A 21,997-nucleotide genomic window follows, 5' to 3' on the forward strand; every position below is an offset into this window, starting at 1 on the left:
TTAAAAGAACTTTCCAACCAAAGTCTGTTCCTTGAGCAAATATGGTTTGTTGTTATTTGAAAATACCAAGCACACAAGTTGCGCTTGCTCTGTGCCAGGCGCTGTTCTGAGCCCCTCCCAGCGTTGATTCACTTAATCATTTCCACAGTTCTGTGAGGCAGGTTCAGGCATCATCCAAGCTTACACTTGAGGAAACCGAGGTGCTGGGGGTTAACTGACTTGCTGGAAATCACACAAGAATGTCTGAGCTGGGATTTTCACTCAGGCATTTGATTCTGGAGTCGATGAACTTCACCACTGCCCCCTGCTACAAAGAAAAGAAAGGAAACGCAGAAAGGAGAAGTGCGTTTGGCTCATAAACAGGATCAAAACTCACTGAATTTAAGGGCAAAAATCCCCTTGGCCTGTTTCTTGGAACAGCTCATTGTGATGCGCCCACCATCAGCCAGAGACAGCAGAGGCTCCAGGTAAAGACAAAGGGCCGGGGAGCCACGCTCTGCAGATCCACTAGCTGTGCGACACGGGCCAGTTCTTCAGTTTCCCGTCTGTAAAGTGGGGGTGGCAATGCCTACCTCACATTCCAGGCATCAAACGAGTGGAGCTCCCAGAACCGCGCCTGGCTCCTCTTGAGTGGGGAACAAAGGTCACCCTTTGCTATTCCTGTTTTTCTGCTCAATTCCACACTCCCACCACCACCACCACCACCAGCACCATCACCTCACTGCTCTCTGAAAGTCGAGTGAATTTGCAGGAATAATGCAGCCACCCAGGCTAACTTAATGACATCCGAGTGTGGGCCACATGGGCTTATGATTTATGATTATGACTTTTAAAAAGTCATAAAGGGGTCACACCCATGTCTATGGGTAATTTCTCCCATTTCAACACCAAAGCCTGGGACATGAACTCCCTCAAGGGGAATCCAGCGTCAGCTCCTCCCTGTGCTGACACGAGTTTTAAGTTTCAGGAGCTGGAGACTGAAGGGACCTATGGAGATCCTATCTCACTTACTCATTGGTTCATTCATTCATTCAGCAAATGTCCCTGGAGTGTCTGCTATATGCTAAGTAATGGCAGACAGTGGACATAGTTACTGACTCCTGGAATGTTCTAAGTGGACAAATACCAGCAAACCACATATCATGCACATAATCATTTAATTGCCAGTGCTGTGAAGGAAAACACAAGAGGGCCAGGACACAGTGTCACAGAAGGATGGGACCTGGTCAGGGAGGATGTGGGAGTTAAGCTGAGACCTGAGAGATGGGTAGGAGGAGATGGACGCGAGGGAGAGAGGAGGAATCAGTCCAGGCTACAGGAAGGCCCAGGGAAGGAGAGTGGGCTGAGTCTGGGGAATCGAAAGGAAACCAGTGGTAGTCGAGCAGAGCAGGCCAGGAGAGGCAGCCACAGATGTGAACAGCCTGGCTCATGAGAGGCCTTTAGGACCACATTCTCAGAGCAATGGGAAGTGATTAAAAGCTTTCAACAGGACTGACATGCTAAGATTTGCGTTTCAAAAAGATCACCCTGGCAGCTGTATGGACAACAGATGGGAAGAGTGGAAAGCAGTGAGGAGGTGAAGGATGGCAGGGCTTGGACCAGAGTCATGAAAATGGAAGTGAGCTGCTTTTATGAAATCGACAGGACGTGGTGATGAGCAGGACATAGGGTGAAGGAATGGGGTCACGGATGCCTCCTGTGATTCTGGTATGTACACCTGGGAATGAGCTGGAGTCTTTCACTGATGACAATGATGGGAACAAGCTGTGGAACAGACATTTTGCTGATTCTCCAACAGTCTTCACATAATATGCAGCCAAAGCCGCATAAAGTAACATTTTCATAGTCTCTGCATTTTATGTAAACCATCGAAATAGGGAGACAGTTGTTATGCTTCAGCATGGGGTGGTCATTCAGGGCTTGTTCAGGACTATATTATGAAGCTCCTGGAGGTCTTTTTATTTGGAAAAAAGGACTCCAGCTTGGGCTGCTGACACTTCCAGCCCAACTGCTATACCTTCAGCTCTTGGCATAAGAAAGGAAGCCTTTTTCTTTTCCCAACGCTTCTGTCCTAATCAGCAGGGTTATTATAGGAGACAGGAATGTGCGTTATTTTTTTCAATGTTTGGATAACTCTGGGAAAGTTACCATTACTTGCCCCACTTTACAGTTACGGAAACCAAGGCTCAGAGATGGTAACTCTCTGGCCCGAGAGCACGCATCTAGTAAGCAGCAGATCTGGGATTCAAGGACATGCTGGTTATTCTCCAGATCCGCTCTCTGCCCTTCTCCTCTGTCCCAGGCCCAGGAAGCCGATCTCCATGCCCTTGTGCCTCTCCTGGTTTGGCCACTGGGAAGCACCAGCAGGAGATGAGAGCCTGGAAGGAGAGAGAGGCCAGGGTATTTATCACGCTCCCCCCAGCTCCATCCACACTGGGCTTGCTTTTGGCAGTGCCTTCATTCTTTAGCCATGGCCACAGCTGCTGTTGGCCAGCATCTCTGTGATGCTGCCACGCTGGTAGAGTCCAGCGAAAGCCTTCTCTCACCTTCCCCGCTCAGCGTCCCTGCAGTGGCTCCCTGCTGTGGCTTCTGGGTGTCTTGCCATCCTGGTCTGGTTCCCTCCACTGCCCAAACCTCTGTCCAGAGCCCCTTAAAATGACACCCCCTTTGAGGAACACTTTGGGAACACCACCCTTTCCTGCCAATACCGACTTATACAAATGCAGCTCACCCGCACACAACGCTGCTCCCGCACCCATCCTCACCCACACACTCTGGGTCTACCATCAAAGCTTCACTGCATCCGCCCCCTTCCTATTCCCGCCCCTTATTCCAGGACTGTATGACCTCCCACCCGAATTGCTTCAATAAGTTCCCGATCTGCACCCCTCCTCCATCCTTTTTGCATCAGATCCACGCTGCCCAATGCTGTCTGATTTATCTTCTTGTCATATGTCAACCAGCATGTCACCTGGCCACTGAGAAACCTTTAGCAGTACAAGAGAAAGAGCACGGCCTTTGGAGGCAGACACATCTGGGTTTCCTCACTGAACCTCTGTCTCCTCCTCTGTGCCATGGGCCCCGTAAGAGTTGCCTACCTTCTTGTCTTTCCAAGTGTGGTCATGGACCAGCAGCATCAGTGTGGTCTGAGGGTCTGTTAGACACATAGAATCTCAGCCCCCGCCCCCAGACCCGCTGAATCGGAATCCACATTTTCACAAGCTCCTCTGGGCGATTCGTGTGTACAGTAAATTTTGAAAAGCCCTGCCCTGCCTCAGCGGATTCTGGTTTGGAGGAAAGAAAAAGTTAATTTCCTGCTGGATTACTGACTGAGAGCAAGGATAGTGCCCTTCCTCGTCCTTCTTTTCTGCGGTAAGGAGGTAGAAGTCTGCCCTCCTCCAACGCTGGATCACGCCGCACCTGAGGGGCTAGCAGTTAGCACAGCACCTGCGCCCCTTACGCATAATCTCCTTTCCTCCTCGCAGTGCCCCTCTGAAGAAGAAACCATCGTCCCCATGGTACCGACGGGGAAACAGATGCTCAGGGAGGCCCTATGACTTGCCCAAGGTCGCTTTGCTCGAGGCAGGTGGGGGACCACGCCCATCTGAGGCCCCCGCCCTTGTCTGACCTGCCATGCTTGCCCCCCTCTCTCAGCCTGCACCGCCGTGTGGGATCCTAGGTTTGGGGTCCTGCGTTTCTAAGAGCCACACCTGCTCCCACTCTTATCCGTTTGCTCGTCCATCCACGACTTCCACAGGGGGAGGCAGCATCGTCCTGCGGACAAATTCTGAGTTCCCCTCCAGGGCCAGTCTGGAAACTCCTGACAAACACGTCCTCTGAGCAGACAGGCCAGAACCTGAACAAAGAAACACAGAAATGTTACCGACTTGCAAATTTATGGGCAATCCAGGCTGCCAGATTTGCATTTTTGGCCAACTGTCCTTTTGCTCACTCTGCTGAAATCACTCCGTTCCGGCTCCCTCATTCATGAGTGTAACCAGGAGGGCCGTCGGGACAGAGAGTGTGATGAAAGCAGTGACCTTTCCGGAACAGAATGGCCAGTGGCCCCAGCATTCCTGCGAGGAATGCCCCATTAGCAGCTGAGGGCCTTGGTGCTGTTTCTGGAAGCACCTTCCTCGGCAGCTGAAAATCTCATCTTTGTATCTGGCAGTTCTGGCTCTTCATTGCACGCACATTCGGTTCCCTCCCGGGGGCGAGGCCTTCCTCCGGGACACCCCAGCCGTTTCCTGCCTGCCGCCAGCGGCTGAGGAGAGGTGGGGGTGAGTTCTGACAATCTCGTCATCGGGAGGGATGTTGGGGCCCTGGGGGCTGGGAGCAGGAAGGAAGCCACACAGCTGAGCAGCTGCCAGAAACTGTCGCTGCCGATACTGCGCAAAGAGCATGATCTTACTCCTGAAATAACGTCATGGCTGTGATTCATTCGACAAAATTTTAAAGCATATTTATTGTTCCTTATGAAAGTATTATAACTACCTTCCAGAAATGAAAAGCAAGAAATTACACACACACACACACACACACACACACTCACAGACACACTCATTGTGTCAGGGGTCCCCAAGACCACCCCCACGTTCAGAGATTCCCTAGAAGGACTCACGGTTTTCAACATCTAGCTGTATCTGTGGCAAAGAGCGATTTCAGCCGTGGAGTCAGACACACCACTGCATCATAAGGGGAAAACCCACAGTGGGACGCAGCCGTCTGCAGGGCGCGAAACAGGCCCTCACCAGGAACCGAACCTACCGGCACCTTGATCTCGTGCTTCCAGCCTCCAGAACTCTGAGAAGTAAATGTCTGTTGTTGAAAGCCCCGCGTCTGTGGTATTTCCTTACAGCAGCCTGAGCTGACTGAGACATGGAGTCTAGAAGAATCCGTACCCAGTCTTCCTGATGCTTCCTCTCCCAGGAAGGTGACACAGAGCACTCTCCTCCTGCAGCAGTGTCCCCGCCCCGGGCAGCCCGTGGGAGACTCCGTGCCCAAGGGTTTCCCTGGGGCTGGTCATGCAGGCATCCTCTGCCTGGCACGGACCAAAACACCAGATTCCCACAAAAAAAGCAAGGGTTCCGCATAAGCCGTACTGTTGTACAAACACACCAGGCACAGTGACGCGTCCTTGTCAGCTAGGGAATGCACAGAACGGGTCCAGTGCCCGGTTCCTGGACGCCACCCGTGAGCCAAGACGTAAGCAGGCCTTTCTAAGGAGAGGTCTCCAGCCTGCCACGTCACCTCGGTTCTGCACCTCCACACACAAGCATAACACCACCGCTGCGAGCACTTCTACTCATTGCCATCTTCTCCACCCCGGGCAAGACTCTAGAATGGTTGACCCAGGAAACCCGGAAAAGAAGTAGTGTCTGCTAGGAACCCATATGGAAGAACAACGACAGCAACGATAATAATAATCCGCCTCGCCACATGCCAGGTAACTCTACATTATCTCCTTTAATCCTCACGGCAACCTTGTGGGACAGGAAATATTATGATTCCCATTTTACAGCTGAGGAAAACTGAGGTTCAGAGAGGTTACGTGACTTGCCAAGGTCACACAGCCCTTAAGTGGAGATGCTGTGATTCGAATCCAGACCTGTCCTCCACTAAGCCTGATCTCCAACTGTTGCACTGGGAACGTCACGCCAGCTCACCTATTTCCTTTTCCGCCGGAATTCAGACAGTAAATCGGGAAAATGCAACAGACACGGTGAGGCTGGAGGTGAAAGAGGTCTCTCACAACTTCCTGGACATTTAATCCACTCAGGTGGATTCCAAGTTGTTGCAGGACGGCCCTCAACGGGAACTGACTGATTCGTGGGCAGGACTGATGACCACTCGAGGGGGTGACACATCACAGGACTGTGGATGCAGCGTGGTCCTAGTCGGCTGATCCCCTGACCCCCTCGCACCCCGTCAGCAGCGGGCACAGTGCCTGGGATGTGTTGTGCGCCCCAGGCAGCAGAGACGAGCTGGCTAAGGGAGGCCCCGTGACGGACACTGCCGACCTCTCCTGTCTGCTCCGAGCCCCAGGCTCGGGGCCACATGCAGGTGGGCCTCATCCAATCGGAAGAGCAAGGCGCGATAGTTCTTATGTTAACTGGAGATTTTACAAGGATCGGGCGGGAACATCAGAACCCACAGTGGAGAATAAGAACAGGACGCAGTCAGTTCCATGGTTAACTAAACGTAGCAATGGACACCAAAGAGCAGGTGTGCAGATATGCCCGGAGGGGCGCGGTGGTCTTCTGCAGCCCCCAGGCCCACGCCCCATACTGCTGATGGGCCGAGAGGAAGCTCTCGCTCTGCTCGGATCTGGTCCAGGCTCCCCTTCTCTGCTGTCATGCTCTTGTGCTAGTCCCCTCCGGGCTCTCGGGCTGCCCGGCCCTGCCCTGGGTGTGCCTTTTCTCTCATTTCAGTTAGTCATCCTGGACATTTTCTGTCCTCTACGTTTCCTTGGCCTGTGGCCACCCGCTTTGATGCAATTCTAGAAAGAATTTTGAAATGCCTTTCCTTCCACTGGGGCGACCACCTTGCCAACAGAGTCTGTCTGTCTTGCTCAAAGTTCTTTGGGTTGCAGATAACACAAACCCGGGGCCGGCTCCGTGAGCACACAACCTGCCCAGTGGCAGAGGGCCCCGGCTTAGGAGGGGTCCCCACTTGGTTTCATGCTCTGCAGTTGCCACCTTAAAATTCTTGAAGGTGTTTGAAAAAGGGAACCCCCAGTTTACTTTTGGGGCCAAGCCCCACACTGCATGTAGCTGGTCCTGCATAAAGCCATTCTGGAAATCTGAATTACCAAAGGAGACGACTGGAAGGACAAGGGGGCGCCTCAGAGAACCCAGAGGCAAGGTTGAGATGGGGCCTCACAGGGCTGGAAGCAGGGCCTGGGGAACCTGAAAGAGCCCAGGAGGCCCCTCTCCTCCCCCCACCCCCCCACCCCCACTCCAGCTCTCACTTCTGCCCCCTGCCTTATTCTCCCTCTGAGCAAGACAACACGCTGCCGGCCCCTCCAGGATTCCCTCTCCTCTGTTCCGGGATCCTTCCTGGCAGCGACTTCACCGGACGGAGATCAGTGCTGGCCAAGGGGGCGGGCCCCACGGGACCCGCACGGCTTCCCTCTGTTCGGGAAGCAGGAAACAGAGTCAGCTGTTGGCAGAGAGCGAGGCCGCCTTCCGGTGGAACACAGACCATGGCCCCCGGCCGCCGAGGCCCAGGATTTACGGCCTCATCATCTCAGGCTCGCTCTCCCAGGAGCTGCCCTGCCGGGAATGAGGTCCACCGACGCGTGGGTGATGGATTAGGTGACCTTCGACCTTCAGTCCATTTCCAGCTGCGCTATTGATTTGGGGAAAAGCCTATGGCTTCTTTGTCATTTTCTTTCTCCTCCTGTTTAAAAACCAACCAACCAAAATAAACAGAACTTCACAAGGCAGCTGGGAGGGCAAACAATGTACATATCTGTGAAGACGGCTGGTCTGGAAAGACGCTTCTCTCACACACACACACACACACACACACACAACAGAATGAGCATTTTCTGACTCTGTAAGCAAGCTATATATCTTTGGCCCTTCATGGTCCGACCCTCAGTAGCTCCCTGCAAAGCATCCTCTGGGGGCAGTCGGAGTTCTGTGTGGGGCCCTCAGCAGCCTCGCCAAAGGCAGTTGATTAGACGCTGGGAGATAAATCTTCTTCGCTTCCTTCCTCTCCGAGATGATTACGAGGAAAGTGCTCCCAGAGCCCCGCCGGGAACAAAGGCCCAGTGTCCGGCGGGGCACCCCGCCCCCGACCTCTCATGCATTATGAATCAAGACCTCATGATCGTTTCATAAAGCTTTCCACGCTCTGAAACGGTCGCTGCCCCTCCTCGGGCTGCACGCTGCAGAAACCCCCTGGGCCCCTGCAGGCTGCTATCTCCCTGCTGTCCCCACGCCAGCCCCAGGGGACTGCCAGCCCCCAGCCACAAATGCCAGCCAGGCCTTCTGTGGATGCCACCCTGCCTGACGCCCGTGCCTGCCGGGTCCCTTCTCCACAGGGCTCTCCCGCTTCCCTGTCATGATCTCGGCCTGTCTGAGGGGGCCTGACCTGCAGCAGGGCTGGGGACCTTTAGGGGGTAATGAACACAGGCCCAGAAGCCTTCAAATTCACCCAGCACCCACTCCCCAGCGAGCCCTGGGAGGGCTGCTTCCAAGCTCCCTGCTTCTCTGCCTCCTTATCTGCAAGAGGGACATGACGACAATAAGGCGATTTCACAGGGGAGGTGAGAGGTTAACTGTGATCTCTGTGTAAAGTGCTTGGCAGAGGTCCTGGGCCACGGCGAGTGTGGGATCAGCTCTAGCCGGGTCTGTCTGTCTGTCTGTCTCTGTCTCACTCTGTCATGGTGTGTTTTTATTTTGTTATTTAACCACATGCTCCCATAGGCACAGGATACTCATGGGACGATGCTCATGGGGACCAGCAGTGGTTACCGTGGGGGGGCAAGGGAGCAGGTGGCTGAAAATGCATTCTGGGAGGTAAGGAGGTAGCAGCAGGTGGGACCACCAAGCCCCTGGCACACGCTGCGTTGTCCCACCGCACTTCACTTCCAAAACACAAAAGCAAAGATAAAATTATCCAGAAGGTCCAGAAGGCCACTGCAGAGCGTTAATTCCCAGGCACAGGCCCGTGTGAGCACGAGGCCATTCACCCCTGAGGCCAGCCCTGACTGCAGCTGGCGCTTCGATTTACCTGTCACCCTGATTCTCTGATTCGAGAAAGCCGCTCATTGAATATACATCTTCTACCCATTTGGGACTATCTACCAGAGCTGAACACAGACACACGCCACAAGCCAGCAATTCCACTCCTCGGTGTACACCCAACAGGGCTGTGGGCATGTGTAAGAACTTGTACCAGAATGTTCTTAGCAACATTACTCACATTGGAAATGACCCAATGCCCACCAACAGTAGAATGGCTGGACAAAGGGGGCCCACGCATGTGATGGAAAACCACACAGATGAAAGCTGGCTCACAGGTCCACACAACCACAAGGCTGGATCCCACGAATGCAACGCCAAGGGAGAGAAGCCACACACAAAAGAGCTCACGCATGTGGTTCCAAGCATAAAGGCAGGACGACGAATCTGTGCTGTTAGCGGTCAGGATAATGCTTACCCCTGGGCATGCGGGGGTCAAAGGGGACACAAGGCGGGCTGGGGGCTGGTAATGTGGGGTTTCTTGATCTCAATGCCGATCACGTGGTTGTGTTCAGAGTGTGAGCATTCGTGGAGCTGTGTGTTTCAAATTGTGCACTTCTCTGTATGTATCATATCTCAATAGAAAGCAAAGTGTACAATAACTTTCCCAGGGACTCACCGAGGGGAAGATCGAGGGGGTGAAGGAGCCGACTCCGGCCCCTCCCCGGTGCAGCCCCGAGGCCTACGTTTCCTCTGCCCCTGCCCGTCTCCTTATGCTAGATGTGATTTTGTGACACTCAGAACATTGCTTGAAGTCCAACAGAGACGACACAGAACCAGCAGGCTCAACGCCAGGAAATAGGGTTCCTCTGCATCCTCTTGGTTTTATTTATGAAAGATTGGCCCAAAGAGTGACAGAAAAGCAAGGGATGAGGGAACACTGCACAGCCACCGGAAATAATGCTGGAGAAGGTCTTTGAGTGACTCTCAAGGCCCGTGAAGGAGAGAGGCTGCACCCTACGGGCAAGCCGACAAGTTAGCCTGCCACGGTTTCACAGCTGCTAGTAGAAGACACGAGTCTCCTGGATCAGAGACAAAGGACTTTATGACTCGCAGCACAGCAGGCAGCGTGAGCTTTAGCTTTGCATCACTTCACCTTTCCCCAAGTCCCACCGGGGCGATGTGATGGGACCCGGGTGGATGCCACACGCAGAGCATGTTCCTACCCACTGAGGAATCCTGAGCTTAGGGAGCCCAGATCTCTCCTGCTGGGCAGGAAGCCTGCCTGACCTTTGTCCTGGAGGGAGATTCCGTATTACATTGGGCAGAAAACTAACTGGTCCTTTGCTTGGTGGGAGATGCTATGTCTAACCACCAAGGCCGTTTGCTACACAAACATCCTTGAAAAGACAGTCAATGCTTCTGCGTGCCAGACATGCAGAAACCTGAGACCCACGGAGAACAGTCTCCCCACAGCGACAGAGAAAGAAATTTGGGGATCACGGAGAAACAGGTTACAAAACGGCCCATATCTTGAGTTCTGGGTCCACACACATGCACATCACATAAGCTAATATAAGCCTGGCGAAAGATACACACAAAGGCTCACGGGGCTTCTCTCTGAGTATTCTAAAGTTTCAATAGTCAACAAGCATTACTTTTATATGCAGAAAAATAAACATAAAAGATAGTTATCGTTGGGGCTAAGAATAAGTAGCTAGCCTTTGCCCTGTGTTTCCAAAATGCCAAGCCATCTTCTGAGCACGTTTTCTGTATCACCTCCTTTAACCTTCACAACGACCTACGAGCCAGGTGCCGCTTACCACCCCCATTTTCCAGATGAGGCAAACCGAGGCCTGGAGAGGCCACACAGTGAGGAACCAGTCCAGCTGGACTCCGAGCCCACGGGGAGCGGCTGCCGACTTCAAGCTCTTAAAACCTCTTCCCTCTGCACCTCGCATAAAGCCTTATTATGACAGGAGAGAAGGCCTCTTACCAGCAGCCTTTTATTTATAGACGTAATGATAAGTCTGAAAATAGACAAGAATTGTTTTCTCTCCACCCAGAAAATTAGAGGAATCTAAACCCCACCATAGTTGGATAGGAAGGCCGTGTAATAACACGCAGATGCTTATGATGAAGTCAGAAAGGCAGGGCGGATCACGTATGCTCACCAATACTGCGCATTTGTAAGAAAAAGACACGTAGACACACAAGGGGAAAAAAGAACCAGGACATGATATGCAAAGAAATTGCTGTGTTTGCTTTGGGGGAAGAACTCCTGGGGATATTTTTTTCTTTTCTTCATTTTCTGAATTTTCTCCAACGTGGTTATAGTTCTTTTATATTGAAAAAAGTTATAAAATGCAAGAAGCGAGACAAACCACAAAGGAAGCGAATCATACGCTGTGAGGACTCCCGGAGAACGTCGGTCCATCAGCCAGAGCTGATGACCCGGCCGCCAGCAGCCAGCATCTGCCTGAGAATGTTTTACTTGGCTGAACCCTCGTTTAGACAAACACTTGTTGCTTTCTGTCTCTGTAAAATAGGGAGATTTCAGATAAAATCCATCTTTCTCTGAACACTTGCCTTCCTACGACCCAGCAATGCCACTCCTGGGATACGTTCAATAGAAATGTGCATGTCCATACACCAAAGGCATCTTCTAGAATGTTCACAGCTGCTCTATTCACGATAGCTCCACACAAGAAACCCCCCAAATGCCCATCGTGGTAGATGAATAAATGAATTGCGGTACATTTGCGCCAGAAAACAAGGTACAGAAGCTGAGAGTGAACGATTTACAATGACGCCCAAAACTCGTAAGCGTTACAGACACGATGTGAGGGAAGGAAGCCAGACAGAAAAGCACACCCTAGGGGCCAGCCTGGGGGTGCAGCGGTTGAGTGCACCCGTTCCGCTTCGGTGGCCCAGGATTTACCGGTTCGGATCTCGAGCGCAGACATGGCACCACTTGGCAAGCCACGCTGTGATAGGCGTCCCACATAGAAAGTGGAGGAAGATGGGCACGGATGTTAGCTCAGGGCCAGTCTTCCTCAAAAAAAAAAAAAAGCACACCTTGTAGGTGAGGTATGAATATAGACCAGCACAGCTGATATCCGGCGTCAGCAGCTGGGACGGTGCTCAGCTCTGGGGATGGGGGTCATCGAGGCAGTGATGCTGGGGGGTGAGGGGGAAGGTGGGATTTTGGGGATGGACGTGCTCTTTCTTCATCTGGTTGCTGACCTGTGCGTTCAGTTTTCAAAAATCCATCCAGATGCACACTTTTGATTTGAACATCTTTTTTTGGCGTGAGTCCTATTTGTGGGTCCCGACTCCTAGCAACCCTGTGGCCAGCACAGCGGGACCCTGCCCCGTCTTTTGCCCCATCCTCACCCCTTCCAGCACCGCATCAGACAAGCTCTGCTGCTGTTCATAGGGTTTTCATGGCCAAGTTTTTTCAGAAGTGGGCCGAATCTTAACACTGGACCACCAGGACCAGCATGAATGTTATACTTTAATTAAAAGAAAGAAAGAAAACCTTAAAATGACAAAAGCAAGTATGATAAAATCTTGACATTAAAAAAATATCCAGCGGCAGGCCCTGTGGTGCATTGGTTAAGTTCGTGTACTCTGCTTTGGCAGCCCGGGGTTCACTGGTTTGGATCCCGGGTGCGGACCTATGCACTGCTTGGTAAGACATGCTGTGGCAGGCGTCCCACATATAAAGTAGAGGAAGATGGGCACGGATGCCAGCTCAGGGCTAGTCTTCCTCAAAAAAAAAACAAATCTGAAGTTCTGGTGTCTCCTGAAAAATCAGAAGCTTTAGAAAGCCGAGTCCTCATGGGAAGCCAGCTCGGGTCTCCCACAACCTCATCCTGCTTCCCCTGCCCTCTGGCCCTGTGACACTGTGTCTGCAGTATCCTGCTTCTGAGTGGAGGAAGCCAAGGCTCAGAGAGAGGCAGTGGCTTGCCTGGGTCCACACAGCAATGCGGGTGGCAGAGCAGTGGCTAGAACCAGGTTCCAAGGCCCTCAGGCTATCGCCCACTGCGGGTCAGGCTAACCTCATCTGGGCCAGACAGAGGACCTGTCACGCTCAAGGTTAAAGCTGACTTCTTGCCTTGACTTCAGTGCCTGGAGGCTGGCTGGCCCTCCCTCTGGATTCTAAGTCCCTGGCTGCCTGGACGGGGCATTGTTTCAGGTCCTGCTGCCCTAGATTTTTCTCATTTTGAAAGCAACTGGGGCCCACTGGGAAAGGGGTGCTGACCCCTGGTGAGGCCGAGGGGTGACTTTGCAGAGAGCGGGAGCATTGGGGACCTCCGAAGATCTGGAGACCCGCGGGGGTGAATGCAGGGGCGTGTCCCACAGGCTAGTCCCAGTAAAACGGAAACGGGAAATCCTGAGTTCAACTCCTTCCACCGCCCAGATCCTCTTACTGCAGCCAGTTCTGGGGGGAGGGGGCAAGGAAAGTGGGGGCTTCAAGTATTCCCCCCAATTTGATGCCTGAAATTCCACCAGGAAGCTTCCCTCCCGTCATCACTTCCCTTCCCCTGGAAGGGCGCAGCTTCACTCTCACCGGTCCTGCCACCTCACTGCGGCTTCCCGGGTGGCAGGAGCCCTCACAGAGGGCTAGCCCTGAGCGAGGAGGGCCGGGGGGCTGGGGAGCGGGGAGCAGGGAAGACACGAGTCCCCCGCACCCACGAACACGCCGTAAGCACCCTCTGTGTTCGGGTGATGTCCTTGCCCTCCAGCGAGGGCACCAGCTGGACAAAGAACCATAATGGACTGGGGACAAATGTGCTGGGCAAACACTCAGATGGAAGCGGGTCCAAGTCACTTCTTGTCATTAAGCCTCAGTTTCCTTGTCTGAAAAGCGGGGAAGATGCGAGCGCCCACCCAGGAGGACTGTTGTGAAGCCTGGGTGAGAAGGTCAGGAAAGCTCTGAGCACAGTGCAGGCAGGCAGCAGGTGCTCAATAAATGCCAGCGGAGCCACTGTTTCCCTTGGGGCCAGCCCGGCGCGGCAGTTCTCACCGATAGTCTTTCCCGCTGAGTCTTGTCGACCCAGATGCTGGCAGCTGGCTTCCCCTCATCCCCACCTGATGAATTCGGTTCCCGAGCCTGGCAGCTCTGGGAGGGGAGGGTGGCAACCTTGTTATTGAGCTCCACCTGTATGCCCAGCAGCCAGAACAATGTCTGCATGCGGTTGACACTAAGTATCGGGTGACCGAATGAATGAATGAACGAATGCACCTTTCAAGGCCTGCTCAAACGGCGCCTCATCTCTGACCTCTGACTGCTCCTTCCCCGGGCTCCTGCAGCCCCGGCACCCTGGCCCCCTCACACCACAGGGCTCTCTCAGCACCATGACGGCGGGTTTTCTCATCCGCCCAGTGCCCAGGGCTGAGTGTGGGCTTGGCAGTCCCTGCACGAACGAATCCATGAATGGCATGACTCAACGCTGATGTAGCAGGCGAGGCTGGGAGTGCGTGAGGAGCCAGCGGTGGACGATGAGCCACGTGCTGCGCCTCCGGCTGGTGGCCACAGGGAAGCCTTGTTCCTATTTCCTCCCTTCCCCTCCTGTCTCCACTCCTGGCTCCTCACACTGTTTAGGAGTCAGAGAAAACGAGAGGTGCGTCCTCCTTGCCTCTGGGCTTTGTGGGGATGATTCCAGCTCAGAGGGGCCGTCTAAAAAGCTGACGGGACAACCTCTTCCTCTCCTGGGCCAGGGCAGGAGGGCGTCCCTCGGAGAGAGGCTGATAGGATGATAACAAAGCAAGCTGCCTGAGGCTTCCGTTCCTTAACTTCAGCCTGTGGGTGGGTCCTTGCAAGGGGTCTGCAAACCCACCAGCGAACAGAATTTAAAAACAGTTCCAGCATACATTTGCTATTTCACAAAGTCATGTAAACGCGGCTGTAAGGAATAAAACAGAGGCTCGACCACTGCTGTCTTAAAACTGCAGTAGCCTTTCATCCTTGGACATTTTCTGAATCACCAGATGTTGGAAAGCACAGCTCGGGGCTCAGTCCTCGAGCCCACCCCCCCACCTCCCCAGGACTCTGCTCCCCCTCCTCCCAAGCAGGGACCCTGGCGGCCATAATTGCACCTGGCAAGTCAGCTGCTCTGACCAGAGCTGATGGGACCAGGGGTGGTCACCTGACTCGATCTGGGCCAATCAGATTCTTGCCCTGAGCACATGCCTCCACCAGGTTGTGTCCTGGGTTGGTGGCTCGTCATTTTAGATGTTGAGGGGTAGCCGTCTACCACATGGACAGAGGAGAGCAAGCAGGTCGGCAGTGACAGAAGATGGAGAAAGGACATTACCAGAGTCCCTGATGGCCTTCCCTCTGGTCGGACTCCCTCCTGAGGCCCTGCTGCCCTTGGTCAGCAGGAGTGACTGGTGCCTCTTCCAATAAGTACCCCGCTGCCCGTTAAGCTCGCCCCCGTTGGGGGGGTGGGTAGTTCTTAACAGCTCTAACAGCTCCCACACTTTCCGTTTTTGCATAAAGCAGAGGGCTTGCATTTGAAAGGACTCAGAACCAAGGGTCTAGGCTGCAGAGAATCCCACACTTCTGTGATTAAAGTAATTGTGTGTTAAAGCAGCATCAGAGATCTGGCTTCTCTCCATAACAGGCTTCTTGAAAAACAGACTAGGAAAAGGATATATTTACCCTCCTTCTCATGACAAGGTTTTACTAGCTCCTCGTTTTGAAACAGAAGCCAGCCAGCAGCTTTCTTTAGTTGGGCCGGTCTCCCTAACAAAACCTCGAGAGCAGCTATGTGCCATGGCCTCTCCCACTCGACGGAGCATCTTGTTTCTTGTCAGTCCCTGGTGCCTGCATTGGAGAAGAATCTGAGACCCTGCAATAGAAACAATGGATGGGGCGGCTAGGAGGAAGGGACCGCCCGCGTTTGGGCTGGGATGTGAGGGTCAGGGTCAGAAAAAGCTGGGATGGGTGACCTGTGGTGGTACACGGTTTGCTGTGTGGCCTCAGACAAGATTCTCCCATCTCTGTGCCTCTTTTGGGAAATGAGGACTTGGACTCGGGTGCCCAGCTCCCCTTCACCACGGGGGCTTTTAGACTCAGAGGCAGGCCGTCCTTGCCCTGTGGGCTCCCTCATGGGCACCCAGAAGTGGCCCGTCCCCCATCACATGCAGCCCGGAGGGCAAAATGTCAAAGGACGAACGGCTCTGCCCTGGGTCCTGTGTGCATCTTGCTCACCAAAGTTGTCACCTCTGACCTCTTTACGGGAGAAGCTGTCCCCACCACGCCCTGGACGCACACTATTGGGCCCACCCAGAGCTTTATAAGTGTGGATTAATTCCAAACAACTAAATTTGGGAGATTTCACACAAAACCCAGGTTTCTGGCTCTTCTTAAAATATTAGATGATCTGGCAAAATCGAGCCACATTCGCAACATGACCAAGTTCACTCAGCAAGGTGGTGACTGTCACTTCAGAGGGAGCACCTGCTTTGCACGGTATCACGGTCCCCACTATAGGGGGGACCGACCACCCTGAATTACCTCGGATGTGTGGCTTTCAGTTTTAAAAGTGGACAGTCCTAGGGCAAAACAGACCGGTTGGTCACCCTGGTCCCCACCCAGACCATTTGCTCCTTTGTGATCCCCGTCTGGCCCCAGAGCCTGAGTTTGTAACCCCCTTGTTAATCGTATGTTAATTGTATGTTAGCCACATGCCCCCCAGACCCTGTCTCTTTGCCTCTCTACGCCCCCCGACTGCCCTTGATCATGTGATGTCCCCCTGCCCTCCACCACCAGCACCCGTGTTTCTCTGCCTGGCAGCCCCTTTGGCCGGGACCCGCTTGGCCATGGGAAGTGCTGAGGGCTGAGGTCCCTGAGCCGACGCCTGAGGGAGCGGAGGGCAGCGCTCAGCTGCCTGGATCTAGGGTGGGAAGACGCTCAAGTGTGTCCCGCAGGGCAGCCTCCCCAGGGGGACTGAGCCCCCGTTCCTGTGGGGGTCACTGACTCCACAACCGTGCCCGTTGTGGGCTGCTTCCCTCCCCTGTCGTCCCCCCCACCTCCACCCCGCACCCCTGCTTCCGTACCTCGGGCCACCTCCCAAATAAACCGCTCACATTCGAATACTTGCCTCTGGTTCCGCTGGTTGGGGGCCCAAACTAAGTCAGCCGCCACATCCCCAGCCCCCAGGGTCTGGCATGTAGGGCACTCAGAAACCATTTTGGAACCCGTGGGTGAAGCAGCAGTTTTCTAGGACGTCGAAGCTGCCCCCCTGCTGATCCACAGGCAGCACCCTGGGGGCTGAGAGTCGGGCTGTGGAGTCAGACCCGGATTCCAGTTGCATCTGTGTCACTTACCAGGGTCAGTTACTGCCCCCCGAGCCTCAGGCCCTCATCTGTGAAATGGGAACAACTGCCACTCGCCCCAGAAAGTGATGGTGAGGACGGCAGCGGAGGGAGGGCGGCTCACAGCAGTGTGGGGCCCAGGGCGAGGGCCCCCAAAAGGGGTGCGGTTCTCGGTGATGCTCCTGGTGTCTCCATCCGCCCAGAGCAGTCTCATGACGAGAGTGTCAGCACCTTGAGGGGCTGGGGCTCAGGCTGCCCCAGGACACGAGGCTGGAGTACATCCACCGGAATGAACCCGGATTCCTTTATGGTGAGACGTGCCTGGCGGACATCTGTCCGAAGCTGACTCAGTGTGAACATTTTCCAATGGCCAGAGTTCTGAGAGGAGCCCAGGGAACATCCCCGGACAGTCTGGATCTCAGGGATGGGGCCAGGCAGGGAGGCGAGGGGGCCGTGTTTCATGGCCTGGTTCCGGAGGCCCCAGCTATCCATCTCCAGCAGGGCATGGCTGCCGGGGAAACTAGCCATCAGAGTCGGGTGACGAGTGCCCACCATGTCAGTGCTGGAGATGCTGTCCCTGTGTCCCCGTGGCTGGCAGACCCCCCCCAACACTCTCTGTCTCCCAGCTACACTGACTTAGTGACAGCTGCCCACCCATACCATGCCCTTCCTACCACGGGGCCTTTGCCCGGAGCAGTGCTTTCCTGTTGCTGCTGCAAAGTTTGGGAGTCCCAAGACCACCTCCCCTCCTGCACCAGCTGCGCGTTTCCCAAGACCACCCTCAGGCTCGATCATTTGCTGGAAGGACTCACGGAACTCAGAAAAGCCAGCGTACTTACGGTTGCAGCTGACTAGAGGGCAGGGACGCAGGGTAACCTCAGCCACGGGAAGAGGCACGTGGGGTGGAGTCCGGGTGACACCATGCCCTGGCCAGCGTCCGGGATCCCCTCCCAAAGGAGTCGTGTGGACAGCACTTATTTCTCCCAGCGCTGATGAGTGACAACACGCTCCGATACTGCCAAACAGGGAAGCTCCCCCCAGCCTTCAGGTCCAGAGTCTTTACCGGGACTCAGTCCCGTAGACGTGGCTGACCAACTGCATGACTGACCTCAACCTCCAGCGCCTCCGGGGGTCCAGCTGACAGTGTAGGGCCCAGGCCCCCAGTGCAAGTCACATTGTTGGCATTGACCACACAGTGTGGCCAAGGCCCCAGGTAGACAAGGACACTCTTAGGCAGCGTATTCCAAGGGCTTTGGGGTCACCTCCCAGGACAAAGTGCAGGCGGGTCGAGGTTAATCCTTTACTGCACGCTGTTATAACGACCACAAATACAGTGGCTTAAAACAGCACAGATTTATTCTCAGCTCTGGAGCTCAGAAGTCTGAAATGAGTCTCACTCAGCTAAAATCAAGGTGTCACAGGGCTGGTTCCTTCTGGAGGCTCCGGGAAGAATCGGCTCCTCACCTCTTCTGACTTCCTGCAGCTGCCAGCATCCCTTGGCTTGTGGCTGCGTCACTCCAATCTCCTACTTTCGTCATCACATCTACTTCTGTAGTTCAATATTCCTCTGCCTCCATTGGATAAGGATACCTGCGATCACACTTAGAGTCCGCCTGGATAATCCAGGATAATGTCAAGCATCCCCCACGTCAAGAATCGCAACTTAATCACACCCACAAAGTCCCTTTGGCCATATAAGAAACACACAGGTCCCAGAGGTTAGGACCCGGACATCTTAGGGGGCCATTATTCAGCCAGTCACATTTCTCCTCCAAATGCCCCAGATCTTCCGTGGAAAACACCTCCTCAGCCTTCAGATTCCAGCCTAAACTTCATACCCACAGGAGCTTTTCAGGAATCTGAGGTCGGAGAGTCCCGATGGTGACTTCTGGATTTCTCTGTTATTTCTCTATTAGCTTCCCTGAGCCTCAGTCGGCAGACGTTTAATGCCTATAATGTCATATAAGCAATTAATGCCCACAAAACACCCAGCACCTCCGAGGCGTGCGTTCAACGCTGGGTCTGGTCCTGCTGTTCTGGTCCTGCTTTCACTTTCCCCACGAAAAGCCCACGGCTGGGTCCTCGCAAACCAGCAGAGCTGGCAGGACTCGGCCCACGGCATCTCACAGCCCTCTCCGTTCAAGGCCTCCCTGACAGATTTTCCCACTGCCAGGCCCTACCTAGGGCGGATTTCTAAAATCTCCTTGGTTTTCCATTTTTACATTGATAAGATCTCAAAGGAATGTGCACAGATCCAAATTTTAGGACAAGTTTGAGCTTGCATCACTATTTAAAAGTCAAAGCCAGGGGCCAGCCCAGTGGCACAGCAGGTAAGCTCTCATGCTCTGCTTTGGCCGCCCGGGGTTCGCCATTTCGGATCCCGGGTGCAGACATGGCACCGCTTGTCAAGCCATGTTGTGTTAGGCATCCCACATATAAAGTGGAGGAAGATGGGCACGGATGTTAGCTCAGGGCCAGTCTTCAACAAAAAGAGGAGGATTGGTGGCGAACTTTAGCTCAGGGTTAGTCTTCCTCACAAAAAAAAAGTCAAAGGCATAATGCTCATCTCATCTAGAAACATCATCTGAACTCATTGATCCTCAAGAGCCCCCTGCTTGTTGAGCACAGGCCTCTGCCACCAGCCCCGCTCATCCACGGTGTGAACTCTCCCCACTGTGGAAGTGTTCTGGCTCCTTTTCTCCAAAGGAGGGCACGGCTTCCCTTATAAACAAGCCCGGGAAAGCCCACCTGCCATCTGAGCTAACTCTGTTGTCTGCAACACAGCAGTACTAGTATTTAGTGCATATTTTTAAGAATCAACCCGCCGTGGTTTCTTTTTTCTTGGCCTTCCCAGAGGCAATATCCATGCAACGGGGTCCTGAGGAGCCGTGCAGCTCAGTCATTAATAACACGCGCAGCAGGTCCAGAAGGTCCGGGCTCCTGAGTCCTCTACCGCTGTGTGACCCTGGGCAAGTTACTTAAACTTCCTGGGCGCCCGTTTCCACCTCTAGAACAGGAATAACGGTAGCATGGACTGCATAGGGTGGCCGAAAGGATTAAGTGAGCGGACATATGCGAAGTGCTTAGAACAGGCCTGGGCCCGCAGTGCGAGCTGGTAGATGGTTATCAGCTGGTTCTGAGGGGCGCCCCGAGGGGCAGTCTTTGCCGATTTCCCACTTACCATGTAAATGCTTGCATCACGGCTGATTTCAAGCTATAAACGTGGAGCTGGGAAGGGACCAGTGCAAGTGGCTCCTGTAAGCCGGTTCTAGCTGGCTCCAGCACACCATTGAGCACACAGCAGCCGGGGAGTATGATGTTACCCAGCCATTTTCAAGGTGGGTCCCCGGACCAGCAGTATCAGCACCACCTGAGGCCTTGTGGGAAAGGCAGATCCTCGGGCCCCACCCAGCCCCACTGCATCAGAAGTGCTGGGGGGGGCCCAGCAATCTGCATTTTGACACGCTTTCCAGGTGGTTCTGTGCTTAATCGTCAGAACTGCTGATGGAAGCGTTAGCCTCTGCTAGTGTGTGTTTCAACACAGGACAATGGTGACATAGCAATTAACATAACGACTGTTCCTCTGTGTGCCCTGAAGTCACCGCACAAACAGCCAGTCTCATACACGTCACCTTTGGGAAGATTGACCTAATCTCAGGGGACACTGAGAGCCCTAGAAGCAGAGGGACAGCCCCAGGGCCACACAGCTCGTCCACAGCAGAACCAGGACCGGAGCCAGGACCCTCTCTCGGGCCGCGTTCTCTCCAGTGACCGCGTGGGGTCCGTCTGACACCTGTGGCTTTCTGACTTTTCTTGTTTGGTGGGGCCTGTTGATTCTCAAAAGACCCTCAGGTGAAGGGAACAGGATTTCACATGAGGAAGCACAGGTTTTGGGGTGCTGGGGTCCCCACCTGTTCAAGCATCAGTTCTACCACGTCCGGCTGTGTGACGGGGGCCCGGCGGCCTGGCCCTTCCCAGCGTGCGCTCCCCAGCGGCAGATGGGGACGTGGGGCCACCTCGCTTGTCCATGACAGGCTGCACCAACCCCTGGTACCCGAAGGCCAAGGGGTCGCAGGGTCATCGCAGGGTTGAAATCACAAATCTGAAACCAGAGCCCAGAGCGGGTTTCAGAGTGGAACCCGAGGATGCAGCAAAAATGGCCGCTGGTATTAGCTTTTCTTTTCTAAACTGAGATAAAGTGCGAATCATGAATAATTAAAAAGCTCTCTTGTCTGGTCCTCGTGGTGGATTCTCAGAGCATGTAGGGGATGTGTGGATTGGGTCGTCTCTGCCGGGGCCCCTGGGGGGACATCGATTACAAGCAGTGTTTGCACCATCCTCCGCGCCCCCCGCCCCTTCAGGTTGATTAAACCTCCTCTTCACCGCCGTACCAGGAACTAGTGAAGTCACCAGTTTAGCCTTTGGGGAAATCTATACACAACCCATTTCAACTTTCCCCAGTTTTTGTGTCACAAACCTAAGCAAGAGACAGTTTGACATCGTTCCCACGCTCCCTCCCAGTCCCCGTGACACTGCTGATACTTCAGGACAGACCGTAGCCCCGTTTCCTGCCCATCTGCACCTGCTATGGCCCCGGTGCCCTCCCAGGTGCTGGGCCCCAAGAAGGGAAGGGGCGGACGGAGCCGCCACCCCAGACATTGGACAGGGAGGCAGACGGCGGGCAAGCTGGCCCAGGACTGTCATTTCCCTGCTGCCTGAGATGCTCCCGGGAGGAGAGGAAAGCCGACTGACGGACGGAGAGGCCAGGGGGCCACACACACCTCCTCCTGCCCACCCATTCCAGGCCTTTCCTCTGGCGGAGTCCCAGAATCATTCTTTTTAATGAGCAAAAATAAAACTTTCTTTCTCTATAACTGCATGCCATTTGTGGGTGAGGTGGCAAGTAGAACATTCTCAATCTTGGCACTTCAGGATAATTAACCCTGCTACGGACTGAATGCATGTATCTCCCCAGA

General features: G+C 54.1%; 1 long non-coding RNA gene across 2 annotated transcripts; it reads right to left on the reverse strand.

Moving 5' to 3' along the window:
• Window positions 1–1,139: 1,139 nt before the first annotated feature.
• On the reverse strand, window positions 1,140–6,374 carry LOC111772806 (uncharacterized). Of its 2 annotated transcripts, none has more exons than XR_011436936.1 (3): window positions 4,768–6,374; window positions 3,711–3,856; window positions 1,140–2,378 (listed from the first exon to the last, which is right to left on the reverse strand). It is a non-coding gene; the product is annotated as an uncharacterized lncRNA (long non-coding RNA). The 2 variants fall into 2 exon arrangements; XR_011436937.1 differs by lacking the exon at window positions 4,768–6,374 and adding an exon at window positions 3,953–4,186.
• Window positions 6,375–21,997: the final 15,623 nt, after the last annotated feature.

The sequence above is a fragment of the Equus caballus genome, chromosome 3, assembly GCF_041296265.1.
Source record: "Equus caballus isolate H_3958 breed thoroughbred chromosome 3, TB-T2T, whole genome shotgun sequence".
Taxonomy (NCBI): Eukaryota; Metazoa; Chordata; class Mammalia; order Perissodactyla; family Equidae; genus Equus; species Equus caballus.